Below are 22,516 nucleotides of genomic sequence, written 5' to 3'. Positions count from 1 at the left end.
AGACAAAATGCTGGAAAAAATCTTTGAGAAAGAAAGTGAGAGGGAGATAGGGCAAACAGAGTTCAATTTTTTTCATCAACCTGCTACACCCTTGTTAGTCATGACCCAAACAAAAGCAGATGTTCCATCTTTCTTCTGGAGTTGCTGTGTGTCAGCTCTTTGATATCAAGATACTAGTTATTTACCCCAGCAGACAGAAGCATTAAGGACAACAATTAGAGCAGGTGTTGTGAATAATCAGTCTAATTATTACGGTGTGAAATGGGGGAGCTTGACATCCTGGCAACGCCTTGATGCTTCGAGATTTTGGTTGCATATATCTAAGTGTAGCACTTGCCTATTCAAAATCAACTTTTTTTTCTTCAATTTTTGTTGCTTGTAGTAGTTTATAAACCTTCTTTGAAACACATAACATTCACATCCACACACAGGTGTGTGCACACACATACACATATGTCGAATTTTCCAATATAAGACACTGAATATGAAGGTCCATTCTTTCTTTGGATTTGGTCAATTGATCTTTTCAGCTAGTTAACAAGAATCTTTTCAGTCTAAACATATTCAGAGAAAATTAAGAATGGGGATTAACCTTGATGTAGGTTAACTAACATTAGAATCATCTGGGGACTTTGAAAAACTAGTTTTGCCTGGGCCCCACATCTGAATATGAGACCCAGGCATGATGACTACAGGCCACTCAGATTATGAACTGTATCTCCCTTCCCTTTGGTCCTCGTGCGAATTTTGGGTAGCTCTCAGTCTCTCTTAAGTTTAGGTCTTGAATTACGTTGAGTATAGGAAAGAATTCATTTTCACAAAGGTTATCTGGATGTTCCAGAGCTCTAAAAGAACAATAACAACAAAACAGACATATAGGCAAAGAAAATAAAACATGAGACTTTTCCAGTGATTTAATGAGAAATATACCTGAGAAGAAGGTTTGATGGCATGGGTCTTCAATAGGCACCAAAGAATAGGTATGTTACTTCAATAAAAATATGATTATTAAGAAAAGTGTTATTAATGTAGGTCAAGAAGATATAGATAAGCATGAATAGTCATGACTGGAAGGTAAGGATAATTGAAGCACATGAACATAGGTAATGAAAAAAAGAACAGACATGCTACCAGGGGAGTGGGCCATTGGCTGTCCAGGCAGAGAGAGGAGATGAATATTGCATTTTTCATAACAATTTCAAACTGGTGATACAAAGTATGATTACAGAACATTAGTTCCTGGCTTCTTCTTTCAGTTAATAATTGAAGGTCAGACAACTGCGGATATTTTCTCTCATGATTTTATCTCTAGAATGTAGATGAGTTTTAGAAAATTCCCATTGGACCATGCTAGATCCTAACTTTTATACCTACTCTTTCCAATGCCAAGACTAATACTGACATGAGGCAGGATGTATTCAAGCCCTTTTAGGATTCCTAAAGCCTATCCTGTTTTCTGTTGACAAACATATCCCTTAATCCTGAGTGTCTGCCTGCTTGTATTTATTTATTTCCTCAATTATGTGTTTCTTTCCACTTTGGGGTAACATCCCTTTTCTCAATATACAACTTTGTTGTACCTGCCTTCCTCAGCCCAGTAGTTATTAAATCTAGGTGGTGAAATGTGCTGTTAACGATCTTCTCTACCATCAGTCTTTTTTTCCAGCCATGCCTCCTACAGTACCTAGGGGTACAACCTAGTTTCTAGTCTTGGCCCCTTCCTCTTTGCTGACCCACCTAAGTCAGAAAGGAGAAAAATTCTGAATTTAATCCTGAGAAGAAAAGAGGATTCAGCTTTTTAAGTGAATCCACTTTTATCTTTTGCATAGGTTAGGAAGAGATCAACCAGGATGGTGAGATAGTTTAACATCAGGTCAAATAAGAATAATACTAAAAATCAAGGATAGTGCTTAAATCTAAAATAAGGAAACTCCATATCTCTCCAAAAAAGTTTTTGGCTTCAAGAATAAAAATAAAAGAAGCATATTTGTCTCAATCCAAATACAGACACCAGAAAGACAAACTGGGACTATACAATGAAGTAGCTTGCAGGATAATACACTGAAAAATGTAATCATGCATAAATCATGCACAAAGTAGAAACCACAAATTCTGTATTTGGCAAGACTTCGATTCCTTTGCATAATTCTTTCATTTTCATCTTGCTACTTCCATTCTCCTCTCATAGAAATAGCTACATAAAACAAAGACATAAACTGTGTGCAATTAAAATGGGAGAATAGCTGAAAGGAATGTATTGATAATTATGTTAAAATCTATACCGTAAGGATTCTTGCATTGTTAGGCATCTAATTTGTCATCTGTTGACATCAGCATCTCAGTTCTCCCCAACATCTGAAGCTTTGTTTTAGGCAACTTCTTGCAGAGTGAGCAAACTTTATGTACCGTTGAGTTGACAAAAGTATAACTATATCCTACAGGAAGAGACTTAAGTAAACCTCCAGCAGTCATATGAAATTCCAGAAAGACAAGACAATCACTGAAAGACAGGGCTGGGGACACAATTTCCCTAGCCTGAAGCAGGTGCTAAAATGGTACTCTATCATTTGCAAGGTTGGCAGTGGTTGACTGGAAGAAGGAAGGACAGTTAGAGCACTTCTTGTGTATGGAGCTGTTTTATCTTCATAACCTTGGGAGAAGTGTGTTTGTTTGGAGAGGGAGAGTCCATTGCCTTCATCCAAAGAAGGCCCTGGTCACCTACAACAGGCTCAGGGAACACTTGGTATAGCCTCTAGTATCTTTTTTCTTAATTATCATCACCTCATTCATGAAGTTCAGACATGCATGATTTCTCCTTTCTGTCACAATCTATTAAAAAAAATTAAAGCTCTAAATCACATTTCCAATGAGATTTAAATGTTGCATTATAACCTAAGATAAAGCCTTGCTGTGAAGTTAAAAATATTAAGGTGAGAAGCAATATGGCATAATACTAATGAGCAGAACTATGTATTTCTTCCTGAATGCAAATCAGTGTTCATCCAGGTTAAGCAAAAACTTTTGTACCTCAACTACCCAATTTATAAAATTTCATAATGATAGCACTAACTTGTGAGATTATCGTATTAAATTAGCACATAAAAATCATTTAGCAATGTATATGATATTAGCCACCATTTATTAGAGTTTCATTGAAAAGAAGAGTAAAGAAATGTAGAGAAATTAGAAGGAAAAAAAAAAGAATAAGGAAGAGGTGGTAAGTCTAGTAAGTCAAGGCACATTGTAATATAGGAAACATATTCTTAGTTCTTAATATAGGCCAGACTCTATATTCAGTGCTCTAAACCTCACTACTGTTTTTTTTTTTTTTTAATTTATTTATGATAGTCACAGAGAGAGAGAGAGAGGCAGAGACACAGGCAGAGGGAGAAGCAGGCTCCATGCACCGGGAGCCTGATGTGGGATTCGATCCCGGGTCTCCAGGATCGTGCCCTGGGCCAAAGGCAGGCGCCAAACCGCTGCGCCACCCAGGGATCCCTCACTACTGTTTTTTGAAGTGGATTATATTATCTCCATTTAAAAGATGAGAAACTGGCGACTAGTTCATCAAGGATCACACACCTGGGGCAGCCCAAGGGGCTCAGGGGTTTAGCCTGATCCTTCAGCCCAGGGCCTGATCCCGGAGACCCAAGATTGAATCCCACGTTGGGCTCCCTGAATGGAGCCTGCTTCTCCCTCTGCTTGTGTTTCTGCCTCTCTCTCTCTCTGTCTGTCTCTCATGAATAAATAAATAAAATCTTTTTTAAAAAAAAAGGATCACACACCTAGTAAATGACAAAATTTGAACAGGACAATGGAAGCTGAATTCTTAATAATTATATTTTATTTTTTAAAATAGATTTTAACTCTCAAATATTAATAAATTAAGTCAAAATTGACAATAATTTCTTTGTATTACGTATGCCTTACCTCCTCTACCTCTAGTGGGATATAGTAGGAAATATTTGAATAAGCAATCAGGATACTTGTGCTTTTTGTCACAAATGCACTGAGGGATCTGTACCAGGTGAAAGTGCATTGAAACCATATAGATGAAAGACACAGTAAAACAGATTTCACAGAACTGCCAGGGAATGTGCTATCCCAAAGGCATCCAATCATAGTTACACTGATAAGTCTACTGCCTGAAACTGACATCACAAAGACTTGAGAAAATGCAACTAAAATTGAGGTTATTTTTCAAACTTTCCAAATATTATATAAACATAAGCCACTCTTCCTCTATCTTCATTAACCAGTTTCTGATCTGTTCTATTCCTTACAGCACTTCCCAATTGGGTGAAACTTTGTCTTTGCACCCGACTATATTGCACATTGTCTCCAGGGTTTGCAATACTCAGGACATCATGGGCAGCAAAGGAGACAACAAATCTAGTTCAGGGAGCATTGCGTATAATTATTGCTAAAGTTCATTACAGTGGCAATGGAGAGAAATAGAGCATTCATAATTTGGTTAAGGAGGAACTTAAACATCAAAGCTGACTGCTACGGTACAGAGCATTGTCAGAGTGACACGGTTTGTTCTGCTCTGGAGTGGCTCATGCACCAATCAAGGAGCCCTTGTGTAGGCACTGCATGGAGTATGGCCAGGCCAGAAAGCAACAATGAGATCAAGGCTTGGCCCCATGGGAAGAAATTAGGGCGGTGAAATTGGGAAGTTGACACAGTTTTCTAGAACCCATCAGCTGTCCTGTTTGTCTACCCATGGTATTCCCCACCCCAATCAAGCCAGTGCCTCATAGTGACTTTACAGCCCGATGTCCTCTGCCTTTCAGTTTTACACTCTTGCAGTAGCACATATATCTTTCCTTTGTTATTTAATCGGCATTTTGTGTGATAGAGTGCCATGAAAGCCTGCAGGGTCCCTTCAATCAATGCAGAGGTGGGCTTCTTCTCTTTTGCATTAGCTCCTATTTATTAAACACTAGTATATACGTATCTGAATGGTAGTAGAATTTATTAATCATATTACACAAACAGGAAAAATGAGCTTCAAGGTAGTGAAGTGACCTGCTCCAAATAACAACCCAATTAACTCAGGATTCAAAACATCTAACTAAATCCAAAATGCAAGCATTTTTCCCTAATTCAATGATTCCTTGGTATAAAAGTGCTCTGTATTAAGAAACAATAAAGTTCTCCAAACATTTTATGAAAAGTGAGAAGTTCATTTCTATTCGGTGGGGTGGGTATAGGTCAGTTTCTGGAATTCAACCTCTGCATAAGAAAAAAGAAGGAAGAGGAGAAAGAAGAAACCAATATGGACAAAAGACAGAAGAACCTATTTCACATCTTTTAAATAATTTGAGCTTTAATGTGTCATGTTACCTTTTTTATCCTGGTCATTTCCAAATTGATGTCATTTCCACTGAGTCACAATATGCATTTCCAATGACATAAGCTCAATGGATTTCTATTCTACACAGCATAAAAGCATCGGGTGGGCAGCCTGCGTGGCTCAGCGGTTTAGTGCCGCCTTCAGCCCAGGGCGTGATCCTGGAGACCCAGGATTGAGTCCCACATCGGGCTCCCTGCATGGAGCCTGCTTCTCCCTCTGCCTATGTCTCTGCCTCTCTCTCTCTCTTTCTCTTTCTCTGTGTGTGTCTCATGAATAAATAAATAAAATCTTTAAAAAAATTAAAAAAAATAAAAGCATGGGTTAAAACAGTAAAAGATTCCTACGAATATTCTGCCCTTTCTAACTCAAGCAGGAATCTTTCTGCTGTCATCCTTCACTCTTTTCTCCCCTGAATTTCCTGCATTATTGTTTCAAATCCTTTCCAATAAATTAGAAAATTACGTATCTACTTAAAATCTATAACTGTTTAACCAATTCTTCCTTTAAATCAGGGACCGATTTGGGACAAAGATAGCTTCATCAAAAGATGTTATCATTATCTGCTTCTCCTTTTCACCTTGATCTAGAGGGCTTGTGAATGATGGTGCCTGATAGAGCCCTGAGAAAACAAATGACTGGCAAAAGACAGCAAAAGATTTGGGTACAGAGTGCAGCAGTTAAGTGCTTCTTTTATTGCACCAACATTCCAAACAAAGAATGAAATTATCTTATGATCCAGCAAAATTGAACTTCTAATGGAAGTAACTTTTAGAGGAGGCAAATAACTTTTGAAGTTTTGTAGCATTTTTATTAGGAAAAAATCCATCTTAATACTGAAATAATTTCTCTACAATCAAATGGAAGATTTTTTTAAAGGATGTTTATGCTAAGAGTTTTATTGTGCTAGCAAAATAGTTTCTCTTTTATGGCTTATCGCAGAAGAACAAGGCAAATCCTGCCTAGCAAAATGCCTCCACATGCCAAATGACAGAGTCTAAGGAGCTTTCAGGAAACCAAGAAATCTGATCACTGCTGAGGGCATTTTAATACATTAAATTCAAAAATTATTTCAGCTTTGCTTTCTTACTACTGGTTTTCTTCAAGAATGGAGCTCAAAGAGTATTTTGATGGTCATTTTTTTTTCTCAGCCGATATTAGCACTCAAAGAATCTTTACTAATAATCAGTATCTCAATAAATATTTATAAATACTTCTTCAATACAAAGCTCTTAGCAGGATGTTAGAAGAATACATAAGCATAAGCATATTTGCCTTCTAGAATTGTGTGGATCAACAAGGTATAAACAATATTGTTTTAATACTAAAGCAATAAGCAGAGTGTCCAAAAATTGGTTCAGGGAAGGCATGCTCTGGGAGTATGCCCAGGATGGGTACACACTGTCTATAGCCCAAACTGGAAACTTACAGTAAGGAAACCTGTGAGCTTGGGACAATAAATATTTTCAATGGTCTCATTTGGGCTACTTAATATAGAATAATGGTTTGAGGAACAAATTTTTAAAAATCATTATGTTTCTTTCAGTTTTCATATTGTAAGAGATGAGAATGTTTACCTCAGCTCATGAGCAGGATTAGAGGCTAGGTCTTCTGATCCTGAGCCCTGTGCTTTTGTAGCTCTTCAATGTTTCCTTTTGTTCACTCTGTCAGCAGTACTAAAAGAAGGGGGACTTAGGCTGATCCCCAGCAAAAAGAATATTAAAAGCCTAAGCTTCAGAGTCAGTCAGATGAGTTTGTGTTTTAGTTCCAAAGCAGAAGTGCTGTGAGTACTTGGAGATGAAATAGAGAGTACATTCATCCTACTAAGCACTAGATAGAACAATCAAAAGCATCTAGTGTAATCCTTGACAAAGGATTACAATAATTTTTCTATTTTTATTATACGAGCTACCTGTTATTATTATTATTATTATTATTACTATTATATGATTACCTGTTTTAATGGGGTTGTCTAGGTAAACAAGAATTACTTGGGTTTGAAGAGTGTCTGTTCTCTCAGGACTCAAGAAAACAGTAAAAAGGAAGTGTTTGGCGGATCCTGAGCTTATAGTGGGGTTATTAATTTATACACATATATTTGGTGAATATCTATTCTGGATTAACCACTGGGGATACAAGGAGCAAATGGGATAACAAGGTCTTTACACATACTCTGTTCACAGGTGCACTACAATGAATAATGTGAATATGAAAAGAGAAACACATGGACCCTGTAAACACATAAAAGGGGTAGCTACTCCAGAAATGAAGCAGAGTGGGAGAATCAGGAAGGTTTTTCAGGGGAAAAGTTCCTGAATACGAGACCTGAAGTGGGCAAAGCAGAGGAGATGGAAAGGTGAAATGTGTTCCAGGCAGAGGGAGCCATAGGCATAAATGAGAACAAAAGAATATGGTTCTTTGGAGAAATATGAAATCCTATGGTATGTTATCAGGTAGCGTGAAATAAGTAGTGACGAATAATGAGGCTAGAGACATATGAAAACATAACATCTTGTAGGACACCAAAGCCTGGGTCCTACAAATGCTTCTACAAAGTTTTGTTCTGATTCCTAGACTTTGGGAAACCTTTGACAGGTGTTGGAAACATTTTAGAAAGACTGGAAAGATTTCCCTGGTTATAGAAAGAAGACTGCAGGCGGGCCGAGCAGGAAGGTAAGCAATAAATTAAAGGCCTTGGAAGAATCTAGTAATTGGTGATGGTACTGGAGATGGACTGACACTGGATTGGATGTTGGTCACAGGGATGACACCGAGTGGAAAAGGCTGAGATTCTTTTGGCAGTTAAGACTTATAGGCCTTGGTAACTGATTAGATGTGAGTTGTATGGAGTTAAGAAGTAAAAGACATTGTAGTGATCTGGCTTAAATTGGGTAGGTAGAATTCAGTAATTAAGGAAACAGGAGTAAGGAACGGGAAGAGAAGTGGGGGAAGGTCCAGAAGGATGATGGTTTCAATATGACATCCAATATGCAATCATTCCAAATCACCTAACTGCTTGCTCATAAGCCACTGGCAGAAGTCATGATCTAAACGTTCGTGTCCTGCTTCTAGCACTTTTTAGAAGAGCAAGTGTTTACTGAACCATGTGTCACAGAGTAGTAGCAAGAGGAACAGCCTTTACAAAAAATTGAAGTGATAATTGAGTTTAAAATAGTGAGTAAAATTATAATTTAAAACTTATGAGTAATTACGTGTTCTTTACTCTCTCCTTAATCAAAACTAAAGCAAAACGCAAATACAAAAGGTAGAAAAATCCAGTTTTCAATCTGTATCAGCTGTCTTTGAAGAGCAGCATAAGCAGGTAGATTTTGCTGTGACTTCTTGTGTATTTCTTTTCCAGTTTGCCTTTAAAATCACTGGAATTGTTTTGGGGCTCCTGAGTGGCTCACACTTGGTTAAGTATCTGACTCTTGATTTTGGCTCAGGTCACGATTTCCAGGTCATGAAATTGAGCCCATGTTGGGCTCCATGCTCAGTGGGGAGTCTGTTGGAGATTCTTTCTCCCTCTTCCCCTGCCCCTCAACCCTGTGCACAGCATGTGCTCCAAATAAATATATACATACATACAATCTAAAAAAAATAAGTAAATAAAATCATTGGAATTCTTTTGAATTTTGACCTTTCTGAAATGCTAGCCATACCTCTCAACACTGAACAAAACCCGTAAAGACTAATTTTTCCATTATCCATCAAGTTATCTTAAAACACTGCTATATCTGTTCTAGAAGAGATATCAAAGGATGTCATTCCTGAATGTTACCAAAAGGAAAAAGATAATGAATGGGACCAAGAATTAGGGCCACCTTAAAAGTCCTAACAAGGAAGATAATTCCTCCAGACTCTTTGTGAATATATAATATCTTCCCCTCTCATATTTGAGATTTCACTAGTCAGTCTTTCAAAGTAGGTAGTAAGTGGCACATGGGTATGTATTCACTGCAAGTTCTTACAGCCTGTCTGTTGGAGAGTAAGTGGGGTAGAGACACGAAAGATGAGGAGACATTCTATAGGCTCCACATGAATCAAGGGATACCATTCTGCTCTTAAGAATCTCTGCTCTAGGGACACCTGGGTGGCTTAGCAGTTGAGCGTCTGCCTTTTACTCAGGGCATGATCCCAGGGCCCAGGATCGAGTCCCACATTGGGCTCCTGTGGACAGCCTCCTTCTCCCTCTGCCCATGTCTCTTCCTCTCTCTCTCTCTCTCTCTCTCTCTCATGAATAATAAATAAAATCTTAAAAAAAAAAAAAAGAATATCTGCTCTAGGCTCTTCCATGCCAAAACTGAAGTGTGATTTCAATAGAAAAAGAGGCCAGAAGCTGAGACTTAATTATCTCTGTGCCCTCGCATGTTTAAACATGCACAACTTTAGTTCAGTGATGCACAGTACCACTTATGGCCCCCTCGAGCTGAATCAGCCAAATGCTTGTGTTTGGGGGCCCATGGAGAGGGTCCCTATTTATTAGGATCAGCCCTTACTACTCACGTCAAGTAGACTGCTAATAGTTAGGTATCATATTTGACCTTTTATCTCCCTTTCAAAAAAACCTGGCTTGACTTCACTTTTTAATGCATTGCCTGGAAGAAGAATTGACCATTTTTACCATCTCCACTCAAGGAGGAGTGAGTGAAAGTAACTCTAAACAAACAGATAAAATATAATTGCAGAAATATATATAGCATGCTTCAACCAGAGACAGGATCCTCTCACTGATGACTAGAGATGTTGGTCTTACACCTGATCTCCAGGATGCTGCCATCAAGAGGAAACTGGAAAATGGTCTAGATGAAGAAAGAACCAGTTTTAGTCAGGATTATCTTCTGAAAAATTAAGGACTGTCCCCCAAACTATTTGCTCCTTCCTGTTGGGAAGTCCACTATCCACGAACAAAACACTGGAGAAGTCAATTGCTATTGGCTCCTAGCAGCTGAGCAAGTTGTAGTCTTGCCTTATTGGCATCACAGAGAGGTAGGAGTGGACACACCAGTGCAGTAGCACATCAATATCTATATCAGTGGGGCCTGAGATGATATGTGTCATCCCAGAACAAACTATCTAAGTAATTACACCATCCCAGTTCTTTATCTTCTGCTCAGACTCTACCCTGGGCCTATGTCAGGCTTCTTTGCTGAGAATGAGATCAGCTTTGATGGTTAGTGAGCTTCACCTACTGGAGCAAAGGGTGGAAAGGTCAATTATCCTAGCATTCAAAGGGCTAGCCATAGAGTTGAAGTGTAGGTTTTTGTATTAGTGTGGTGTGTGAAAAGTTTGACCTAAACCTTATAGAATCTAGAAAAGGGGATTGCCTGTTCTACAGCCTGTTTGATCTACATCATGACCAAGGGACTGGATTATACTACAACTGTCTCCCAGCTCAGATGTATCATGCATGCCCCAAACCTAGTCAGAGCTCACAAGGGCATTTCTCACACAGTGACTATCCTCAGATGAGGGGGGCACACTCAAGAAGATAAAAAGAAAAAAAACAAACAAACAAACAACAATGATCATGCAATATGAGGGAGGAAGAAAATGAAGTCAGATACACAAAAACCAAATCAAAATCTGCCTAACTCAACAACTCTGTTTTCTCTATTTGTGTGATTAATTTACTTCTTGTGCATTGTATGGTTAGCTTTATCCACAGGAGCTAGATTCATGTTTAAAATAATGGCAGTATTTAAGGACAAAAAATACACACTGATTATCGCATTCCTTCATAAAGGTTACTTACTGAGTGGAGCGGCACATAGACCTGTAGACCCATTTTCTGTGGCAATCCTTAATTATTCTACTCCCTCACAAGATACTGCTAGTATTTAAAGTGTATTATTTTAGAATAAAGGTTTCACTTTGCCTAAGCATTAAGACTTAAAAAAAACATTTAACTTTGACATTTCATTTATAGGCATTTTAATTATCTGGATGGTTTCCTTTAAATGCTAGATGTAGGCAGAGAAAATTTGTACTTATATAGAAGAAAGTGCTTCCAGGACTCCCTAATTTTCATGTGTTATGAATTTTAATGCCTTATGCGGGTCAGGTTTTCATAGCCACGAAGAGGGAATACATTGACCTTAAACTATTGTACAGTTGTAACAGTATTTTTAGTCTCTGTTTGTTATGGGCAGACAGGAAATATATTTTGTTTATGTTTTCTTTTTCAAAAGTTCTTGCAGCAGAAGTAAGAGAGCCCCAGGCATCTAAGAAAGGTCTCACATTTTTGCTACTTTCTCTTTTTAATTTAAGAAAAAATTTGTGATGATGAGGTAGCAACAAAACAGACTGTATCTGCATGGCTGAAAATCAGTAGGGGGTTGCCGAGCAGGCAAAGGCGACCTGGCTGGTGGCAGCCCATCCCTGCAGATAGGAGTAGACGTCCACTGCAAGGCCAGGCAAATAAAAATGGCTACCAGAACCCTCCACACTTCTGTCTGTCTCCCACCCCTGACAAGACAGGTTCACTTAGGTGTCCAGGCTCTCAATTGTTCTTCAATGTGCAGGAATTTTGTTGGGCTGCCCTACCCAGCTTTTTCTCCCAGTATACCAATCCTAGCTCTGTATTTCCTGTATCTTTTTCTACCTTACCAAACTTAACTATCCTTTCTACTACCTCTGCTTACTTGACCTACTAATATAACTAACACATTTAGAATAGCCTATTAGTAGTAGATACTATCTCAATTGCTTTGTGAATTATTACAGGTATAGATAAATGGATATGCAGATGGATGAAAAAAAAAGACTCCAAGACATTGTTTTATTTGCCATCATTTCCAGAGAATATATGCCTTTCAAGTTTTGGCTACCTGGAGGCACAATAACTTTGCTGTAATTAATGAATCACCAGGGGCTCCTCGGTGGCACAGTCAGCTAAGTGTCCGACTCTTGGTGTCAGTTTAGGTCATCATCTCAGGGTCCTGAGATCAAACCCCTGGACTCTGTGCTCAGTGAAGAGTCTACTTGGGATTCTCTCTCCATCTGCCTCCACCTCTCCTGCTCGTGCTCTCTCTTTCAAATAAATAAATAAATATTAAAAAAATAAAATACATGAATCATCAATAGTCTCTTTCATAGCTGGTAGCAAGTAGATGTGGGGTATTATTTGTGCAGGTAATCAAATGTGTTCTTAAAGAGCTGGCCTGGCTACAGCCATGTTGATAATGTGGCAATCTGTTTACTAAGGCAATGGAAGCCACATCTGTAATTTCTGCATATTGGGCAATCTTTTTTTTTTTTTTTTGTATTGATAATCAAAATGTTTTCTGAACTCCCATAGTGCATATATCCTATACCATACAATTGAATTCCTAATTAACAACTGAGATTTATTTTGCTTTAGTAGTTTGTATATATAAATATTTCATATGTTCTTTTAAAAAGCATCTTTTGAATTCCTCACAAGTGTCCAGCACAGGGCTGAGCATGGGACAAGCCATTAATAAATACTCATTATAAATACTCTTGGTTAAAGTCCGTTGTATTGTGTAGACCACTGCCGACAAGCCTAACATGGCTCTGTAATTGCACATTTGCGTCATCCCAGGGAATCCATTTAAGTGAACTCTTCTGCATCTTAAAATAAAACTGTGCCAGCTTCTTTATTGATGAAGCTAAATCATAACTCACAAACTTCAACAAAATGGAATCTTTTCAAGGTCAGAAAAATCTGGGAATGCTTCATCCCCCACCTCCTGAACTCCCTCCCTGGACCTGGAATGGCCATCTGTTGCTCTGGCAGATTTACAGTTCATTCACACTGTGAGTGATAGGAGGAGGAAGTGAGCAGAGCTAATCAGAGCTAAGTAGTTAACGAGCAGAGGGCTAACGAGCTGGTGAGTTAACGAGCTAAGCAGAGAGCTAATGAGCTGCTGTTTTCCACTACATGCAAGCAAATATATCTTTCAGGTGATTGTTTACCTTTAGCATTCTTAGCAGATGTCCATAATAACATAGCTAAGATTTTGCGGTTCCCCAAACATCTCAATTTGACACAAATTCAGCCATACCTTCAGTCTTAGGTATATATACTTTCCTTGTCACCACTGTGACCTTGAAATGGAGTCATCTTATTTTTTTGACTCAGGCCAGTAGCTATTCCATCAGATTATTTTGCATAAATATTATAGTCACTTATATAAAATTAATAAAGACTATATACTAGGCACCTATTTTGTACTAATTAATGGGTATACTACTAATGATGTAGGAGAATCATAAAATTTTAAAATTAGTGTCAAGAATAGGGCATCTAATTGGGAGGAGACCAGCAGAACAATTGAAGAAATGGAGAAAATAAAGTATTAGGTATTGGTAACAATTGTTATTAGGGATTCAGAGAGCAGGGATTCCACTGTATGGTGGAATTGAGAATGGATCTCTGTGTGTGCTTTATCCATCTCAAGTCTTGGCCTTGCAACTGAGGTCATAAATCAAGGGATATAGTCTAGAGATAATACTCTAAAAGAAGTAGAATAAAAACATGGCCTGACTCAAATGGTTAATATGCTACAATTACCCCAAATCCAATTTTGTCTCAAGTGGATGTGAAATGCTCCTTGCTGCCACTTGTGTTTAAGTCTAACTGGCAGAGTAAGTTGCAGATGTGGGGCTCAAAGGAGTTTATGGGATAGCCGACCAACTTAGATGGGGTCCTTAGGTGAGTCACCTTGCCATGAGTATGAAAAGACATATATTTCACTAAAAATAAGCTGACCAAAAAAAAAAAAAAAAAAAAATTAAGCTGACCTAGGCTAATGGGCTACACGTAGCTGAGCTCTACAAGTCTTTCATCCTCTCCTTAGATCAATGGGCTATCCTGAGCAAGCATTTCTCATGGCACTGGTAGGGATGAAAGGGAGCAAGCTGAAACAATGAGGCCTCCTGAGGTCTGGCCTGGGCCCTGAAACACCATCACTTCTGTCTCATCTCATTTACCAAAGTAAGTCATATTTATTTCCAGTGATATGAAGTTAGTAAATATTGCAAATTCTTCCTCAACCATGTGCTTGGCAACAAGGAGCCATGTGCCATTGCTGCTTATTGTCAAACAGAACACTATGCACCCATAACCAATGTCAGAAGAGAACTTCAACTACATGGAGGATAACAAAAATCATCACAATACCAGCTATTAGAGATTGTTTTGCCCATAGCACTTTGGTATTGGAGTCACTGGTAAAAATACACTACCATCTAACACCAGAAGGAAAATGCTTTTAGTAATAAAGAGGAGAGAGAGCAAGATCAGTTTCAATGGTGTGCACTGGCCCCTTATGACAAGCAGATTATCCCCAACAGTTGATGTAGGTCCCTTGTCCTATGTGCACCACTCTGGTGCTGTGGCAGAAGGACTCACTTCTTTCCCATAGAGTCTGAAATACTGAAAGTTGAGGGTGTGCCTGAGGGTCATTGGATGGCACAATTGATCAGAACAAAGAAACACTCAGAGTCTGAAATAGGGAAAGACATTCCCACACAAAATGAAATAGCCTGACCAAGGTGAAAAGCCTGGCACAGGCTGTGTGGACTCTATCTCTTATTAAAGGAAGGGTTCAGGTTCAAGGGCCATTCTTACATGACCTAGCAGAGTTCTAAATAGCACATTCATAAGACTGCCTTTCTCAACAGTTATTACAAAAGTCAGTGGTTTTCAACTAGAAATGATTTTTGCCTGCTAGGATTGCATTCAAAAATACCTAGAAGCATCTTTGATTGCTACAAATGAGGGAGAAGGCTATTAGCCCTACCCACAACTAAGAATGATCTGGTCCCTAGCATCAATAGTACTAAAGCTAGAAGATTCTGTTCTTTGCCAAATAACTTTCTATTTCTCACATAATTCAATTCTAGCAACTGTTTCTTTGTCCCTTTAGATGTTTCTGCTCCTCTTTTGTATGCTACTTCCTCCACATCCTCCAAATTTGTCTTTGTATCCAATTTTTAATCACTGATTTATTCAATAAATATTTCTTGTGCCCAGAGGAGTATAAGCCTCATATTTAAAGTTATCAAGAAGAAAAAGATATTGGGCGTGCTTGTCCTAGAGCTGAAGATATTTGATCTGCACACATACAGATCAAAATAACAAGTTAAAAAAAAAGAACAAGTTAATTACTAATGATAATACAGAAAAAGTCACAAAATGCTATTTATATAATTAATTAATAAAAAGCTATTATTTTTAGATGTAACAGTTAAAAGAGTATTAACAAGAGTCTCCTAAATAATCTGTTCTATAATCTCATTCATTTACTCATTCATTCAGCCAGTCAGCAAGTCAGTCATGTAAAAAGAAGAGTGTTAATTGAACCCTATTCGGTGGCAGTGACTGTTCTTGGCATATACCAAAAATAAAGTGGTAAACCATGAAAGTTGCTCCTCTCATGGAGGTAGAAGGAATAAAGAGTATTATTTCTTTTAATAAATGCTAGATCAAAAGTCAGAGCAAGATCAAAAAACAGAATGAGAGGAAAGAAAGTAATAATGGGGTAGAGGACAGGTTTCTTTAGCAAGAGTGGTCAGGGAAGGCCTCACTGAGGAGGTGACATTTAAGTAAAGACTTGAGAGAGGCTAAAAAGGAAGGCTTAAAAAAAATCTGAGAGAAAATGATTCTAGGTAAGGAAACCTCAAGGATAAAGCTTTAGACAGGATAAAAAAGCAGGATTAAGCTGCTTACCAATACCAGGAAGGCCAGTGTGAGTGAGTCGTTGTGACTGAGGGATAAGGGGAAAGAGTGAACAGAAGTCACCATGGAGGACCTTGTAGGTCAAAGAAAGGAGTTAATATTCTATGCAAAATGTAATAGCCAGTTATTGAAGGATTTTAGACAGAGAAGTACCATTAAATGATTTACACTTTAGAACATTTACTCCAGGTGATCTATGTTTAAAATGTGCGAAAATCACACATACAATCATTGATTGAGATGAAGGAGAATGAGGGGAAGTGCAGATCTCTTGGATGGTGAAGTAAGGGATGGGTTCTCAGAAGGATTTTTTTCTAGACAAAAAATTTGTCTAAAGATTTGTGGGGCAGCCCGGGTGGCTCATCAATTTAGCGCCACCTTCCGCCCAGGGCATGATCTTGAAGACGTGGGATCGAGTCCCACATCGGGCTCCCTGCATGGAGCCTGCTTCTCCTCTCTCTACCTATGCCTCTGCCTCTCTCTCAATCTGTGTCTCTCATGAATAAATAAATAAAATCTTTAAAAATAAATACATAAAAAATAAAGATTTGTGAAAAAGAGAAGGAACTGTTGGAGCAAATGGTAGCATATCATATGAGCTGTTGAAGTGAGGATGTAGAGTGAAAAGGTAGCTAAGAGAAGGTAAAGGTCAGAAAGTGCTGTGCTCGAAATCAGTTTCTAGGGTAGCTGTAGTTGATAATGGCAAAATCCAGACTATAACCATGGGAGTGCAAGGCTAACATGGAGTAGAAGAAGTCAAGGAGTTGACAGGAAAGTATCCAATATAGATATTGAATTGCCAAGAATGATGGCTAGAGAAATAATGGAGAAGCCAGGAAAACATAGTGATTAATGGTGTAGGAGGGAGTGGTGATCTATAAGGTCTGTAGAAGACAGTAATGAGAAAGAGTTGTGAGTAATAAAGTATGGTGGCTCATACTTCAAAGGATTGGGGATTTAGAGAATGTACAAAACAAAAATAATATGGAACTGGCAAGAGGATTAAAAAAAGACACCTGAGATATGCAGTGTGTGTGAGAAGAAAAACAAAACAAAATAAAACAAAGCCAAACAAAACACCATTTGAGATTCCAACAGTGTAAGTAATATTCTCAGAAGATAGTAAAATTTTACTAAGGTCAAAAAAGTTCAAATTTTATAATATGGGAATTTTGGGGGAAGATACTAATAATAGTAAGTACCACTCATTGGGCATTCACTCAATCGCAGGGGGATGTTATTATAATTTTATGTTGTTGCTATTATTGTTCCAAATGTGTTATGTGTACAATTTGAATACTTACAGCAGACATGTTATCTTGTATGTTGATTTTTTTTCATAGATGAAGAAACTGAGGCACAGAGATGTTAAGTAACATGCTTAAGATCACACAACATTTAAGTGGTGCAGCCAGGTAAGATCCAATACCAGGCAGCATGCACTCTCCAAAGAACGTATTAGAATGATCTAGAGGGTCAGAAAGAGATGGGAGATGGAGAAAAGAGTTACATTGTATAGTAAAATATATTAGGCAAACCATATGTGAGCCTGAGTGATGATGGAGGACCTGGGAGGCTCATACTTCAGCTGGTATTGAAGAAAGAGATGTGAGACCTGTCACACTCAATGGTACTGTCTTTCAATACCTGAAACCTCAAGGGAATGTTTCTTCTTTATGATCTCCCTCAGAATTAAATCCTTATGCAGGTTTCAGGAATGACATAGACTATGGGTGTCTTAGCTGTAAGGGTAATCTTGTTAGGAGAGTTGGCGAGCCTTAGATACTCTTTATAACCTGAAGCTAGATTACTGTTTATTCCATTCTGTTCTCATTTTTCACTCAAAGCACCGCTCCTTTTATATCATCCCATTTATTTTAAAGTAGGTGTTTCCTCACTGCTTCCTCATGTCTCCAGAACAAAATTCAAGTTCTTTAGAATGGCATTAATGTTCCTCCATTAACTACTTCTAGTTAACCTGTCTAACCTTTTGACTGACACTTTCTCAGAATTCTTTAAAGGACTAGTCAAATCAAATGAATTGCAGTCCCTCAAATTCTGCTTTGATTTTTTTCATAAAGTCTGTTCCATCTGATATGACCTTCAGATATCTGCGTAATCAAGAACATTTTCTTTCTTCACAACTCTACTCAAAGATGGTTTCTAATGTCAAGAATTAAGCAACTCCCCTTCCTTTGAATTCCCTACAGTTCTGAATCTGTGTGGTTCCTCTCACTTTTTTACACTTGCCCTAGGGCTCTAAGCTTCTTGAAAATTAAGATTGTGCCTGCTTTACCACTGCTACTTGTGAGAGTTTATCTTGGTACATTGGAAGTACCTATTTAATAGGGAAAAAAAAAAAAAGGCAAATGAAATTTCCTAATCAGGAAAATTACTGTAGAGGAAGGAGGTATTGGAGTGACATTAAGAGATAAGGCAGGATTTGGATGAGTACGGGCAAAAGGGAAACACAATTACTGTGGAAAATAAGAAGAAACTCAGATTATTGAAATTGGAGAGTGCTTGCAGAATGGTCAGGGAAGACACTGTTAGAAGATAGTTCTAGATTAAACTGAATAGGATACTGAGTACTATTCTAAAGAGCACTGCATTTTTATTCTTTTAATTTTCTACCTTCTTGTACTTCAAAATAGACTACCATAAAACATCACCTTGAAGCCAAATGGAAGCTGAAACTGAAGATCTTCAAGAAGACAAACAGTTGTCATTCAGGATGGTATCAAAGAGCATGGATTCCAAACTCCTATGTGCAAGGAGATTCTACAGGGCTTAAAGTGATCTACAGCTAGTGAGGATGACATTGTTAGATGAAAACCCGGAATGTACTCTGCTATGAAAAGGCAGGTTGAATCATGACTTGAATATATGAGTTGGCATAGAGGCATATGTTAGCTAGGATTATGTGGATAAGAGAGAGAGTTTAGACTGAATATGCAACTGACTACCATGTACTGGATGTTTATTTCCCTAAAATTCAAATGAAAATGAAAACACAATCCAAAACCTCTGGGATGCAGCTAAAGCAGTCCTAAGGGGGAAGTATATGCAACTTGAGGCCTAACTCAAGAAGCAAGAAAAATCTCAAATAAACAACCTAAACTTGCACTTAATGGAGCTAGAAAAAGAAAAAAACAAAGCCTAAAGCCAACAGAAGACAGGAAATAATAAAGATTAGAGCAGAAATAAATGACATAGAAACTTAAAAAAAAAAATGGATCAATGAAACCAGGAGCTGAATTTTTGAAAAAATTAATAATTGATAAAAGCCTAGCCAGACTTACATAAATTTTAATGTCCAATGTGATGGTACATGGAATTGGTGCCTTTGAGAGATGACTAGGTCAAAGAGATAGATCTTTCATGAATGGGATTAATGTCCTTATAAAAGAGACTTCAGAGAGCTCCCTTGCCCCTTCTGCCATGTGACTTTTCAGTGAGAAAATGGTTGTATGGACTAGGAAGTAGACCTTCACCAGATACTGAGTCTGCTGGAACGTGATCCTGGAGTTTCCAGCCTCCAGAACTGTAAGAAAGAAATACCTGTTAAGTCACCCAGTCTATGGTATTTTTATTAAAGCAGCCCAAATGGGCTAAGACACTGACCCAAAGAGGATGAAAGTCAACTATTTAAATTATAATATTCTGGGAAGACAGTAAATATCCATTTAATCTATGATACATAAATTAGCTCATTTAAAAAATATATATTAAGTATTTTCCATGTGTCAGGCACTGTTATGAACATTGAGGATATAGAAATTGAGAGAGAGAGAGAGAGAGAGAGAGGTTAATACAGAAGTCTTTGGTGTCCATGGCACTTATTTTCTGCACAAATGGATGTAATCTCATAAAATAATTTCTATCAACAGACAACAAGACTCCAAATTTTTCTTACTAGGGGTCAGTAGGAATAGAGTCCAGTCTCTAGGAAAAGAAGCCTGGGTTCAACCTTCATTGGGGAACTGGAATATTCTCAAAGAATGCAATCAGAGTAACATTTAAATCTACGGGGTATGTACCCAAATGAGGAGGGGAGAATGGTTATTGAGGCCCCAAATTGGATCTACAACAGTCATTTTAATTATACATCCCATCTTCTTCTGGAAATGAATATTCCATTCTGATAAACATTTTTATAGGGAGGAAAATGAGCTGACATGAAGGTTGATGGGACCCTGGTTTTCGTTAATAGTAACATGTGGAATGGTAGCACAGAATAACAGTCTCATACATGGATTTTGGCAGTAGCTAGACCTCACTTTAATTACTTACTATTTGTTAGATGTGGAGAAATTTACTTAAAACTCTCTAAACTTCAATTCCCTTTTTTGCACATTATACCTGCTTCATAGGTATATTGTATAGGTACGTTCATACACATGTGTGTGACAGTGTATGTACGTGTCAGAGAATGACATGAGAGGATGCATTTCAAACTTACAGTATGATATATAACACAGGCACTAGAATCCTAGAATTTGGCAGCTATTAATTCATTTTAATAGTGACAATTGATAATAACAATAGAAACACAACCAGAATATAACAGAGTTGGTTTGAAGGAGAGGGTGATAGGAAAGATGGAAAGATGTGTGGAGAGAAGAAGGATGGTAGCTTCCAGACACACACAATCTCATTTTTCCTGATGGGATGTGAAGGTGTTTAATTCTTGTGCCATGACATAGAATTTCATTCACAGAAATTCATAAAAATAGAGTCTCCCAGGAGTTGTAACCTGGATATTGATTTGCACATAATCAATTAAACCAACTGAGTTTCAATTTTCTTATCTGTAAAATAAAGATAATATTAAAGTTTTTCCCACAAGATTGGCTTATGCATCAATAAAATCATGAGTGTTAAAGTACCTGCCCCAGCACTTAATGCATGATAAGTGCTCAAAAAAATGTTTATTCACCTGAATCTGTTTGGAGTTGGAAAAAAAAAAAAAAAGAAAAAAAAAAGAAAAGAAAAAAAAAAAAAAAAACACAATTAAGAGGAGTGGCAGTTCCTGTGGTGAAGTGACCATAGTGGTTAATCTTATGTGTTGATTTACCTGGGCCACAGTGCTCAGGTAATTGGCCAAACATTCTTCTGGATGGTTTCAGTGGAAGTGTTTCTTAGATGAAATTAGCATTTAAATGAGTGGACTTTGAGTAAAACAGATTACCCTCCCTAGTGTGAATGGGCCTCATTCAATCAGTTGAAGGCCTTAGTAGAACAAAAACTGACCTCCCCAGAGCAAAAAGTAATTTTGCTAGTAGACTGTCTTTGGATTTGAACTGTAACTCTTCCCTGAGTCACATACAAATATATATATATATATATATATATATATATATATATATATATATATATAATTTATCTTCCCAGCAGCCTTTCTTAGTGGAATACAGAAGTATCATGTGAAGTATAGTCCTGGGAGGCAGTAAGGTGGCAAAAGAATGACAAAAGAAAAAATAGACACCAACCAGTACTGGGATAATGATGTCTATTTGCCATAGGGATTCCCTGAAGAGGTGCTGGAAAACAGCACCTGGCAAGATCTCACTGTAAGAACAAAGCTACATATTATTTCAAATATGCTGAATACTTTTTGTTACTAATAGTGAAATATTTGTTCATTTCATACTTAAGTTTAGCTCTTCCTGCTTAAAGCTCACCTTAAGAAAATTATTTCAAATATATTTTTAAAATGGAAATGTCCTAATTGGCTAGATTTCAGCAGCACTTTAAAACTATTTCTATTTTGGGGGCGCCTGGGTGGTTCAGTTGGTGAAGCATCTGCCTTGGGCTAAGGTCATGATCTCCAGGTCTTGGGATCAAGCCCCATGTAGGGCACTCTCTCAGTGGGGAGTGTGCTTCTCCCTCTGCCTCTTCCCCAACCAGTATACATTCTCTCTCTCTCTGTCTCTCTGTCTCTCTCTCTTTCTGCCATGTGAGAACACGGTGAAAATGTGGTCCTTATGAAAGCCAGGAAAGGGCTCTTATCAGAACCCACCCATGCTGGCACCCTGTTCTTGGACTTCCAGCCTCTAGAATTTATGTTGTTTAAGCCCCTCAGTCTGGTATTTTGTTATGGCAGCCCAAAGTGACTAAGATAAATATATTGTCATTAAAAACGACATATTAAACTAGAGTAACAAAAAATTCTAATACAATCACTTTCTTCATACTTTCGTATTATAGTACAGTATTTGTTTATACCCATGGATATTTTTAACATAGATGCTCATCATAAAGGTGCCCACACTTAAAGGCATTTTCCTTGTACTAGCACTGGGTAAATCAAGTAAGTGCATGCCTTACAATTGCAACAAGCTCTTTTTAAGTATAATTTTATGAACATGTAGAACCCAAAGATATATGGTAACCTATAAATTTAATTTATCTTAACCCAGTAAAATTTTATGATCACAGAAAATAATATG

The 22,516-nt window shown here is 37.8% G+C and overlaps 1 long non-coding RNA gene across 4 annotated transcripts in view; it reads left to right on the top strand.

Moving 5' to 3' along the window:
- The window catches only part of LOC140635177 (uncharacterized), a 48,266-nt gene that overhangs the window by 5,597 nt on the left and 20,153 nt on the right, over nucleotides 1-22,516 (top strand). For 2 of the 4 annotated variants that reach the window (XR_012032513.1, XR_012032514.1), the window contains 3 exons: nucleotides 14,182-14,318; nucleotides 17,408-17,479; nucleotides 18,719-18,925. This is a non-coding gene — a long non-coding RNA (uncharacterized lncRNA). Of the gene's footprint in view, nucleotides 1-7,930; nucleotides 8,030-14,181; nucleotides 14,319-17,407; nucleotides 17,480-18,718; nucleotides 18,926-22,516 lie in introns of all 4 variants that reach the window. The other 2 variants (XR_012032515.1, XR_012032512.1) reach the window with 2 other exon arrangements.

The sequence above is a fragment of the Canis lupus genome, chromosome 6 (assembly GCF_048164855.1).
Source record: "Canis lupus baileyi chromosome 6, mCanLup2.hap1, whole genome shotgun sequence".
In the NCBI taxonomy this organism is placed as follows: domain Eukaryota; kingdom Metazoa; phylum Chordata; class Mammalia; order Carnivora; family Canidae; genus Canis; species Canis lupus.
This window is presented reverse-complemented; position numbering and strand designations above follow the sequence as displayed.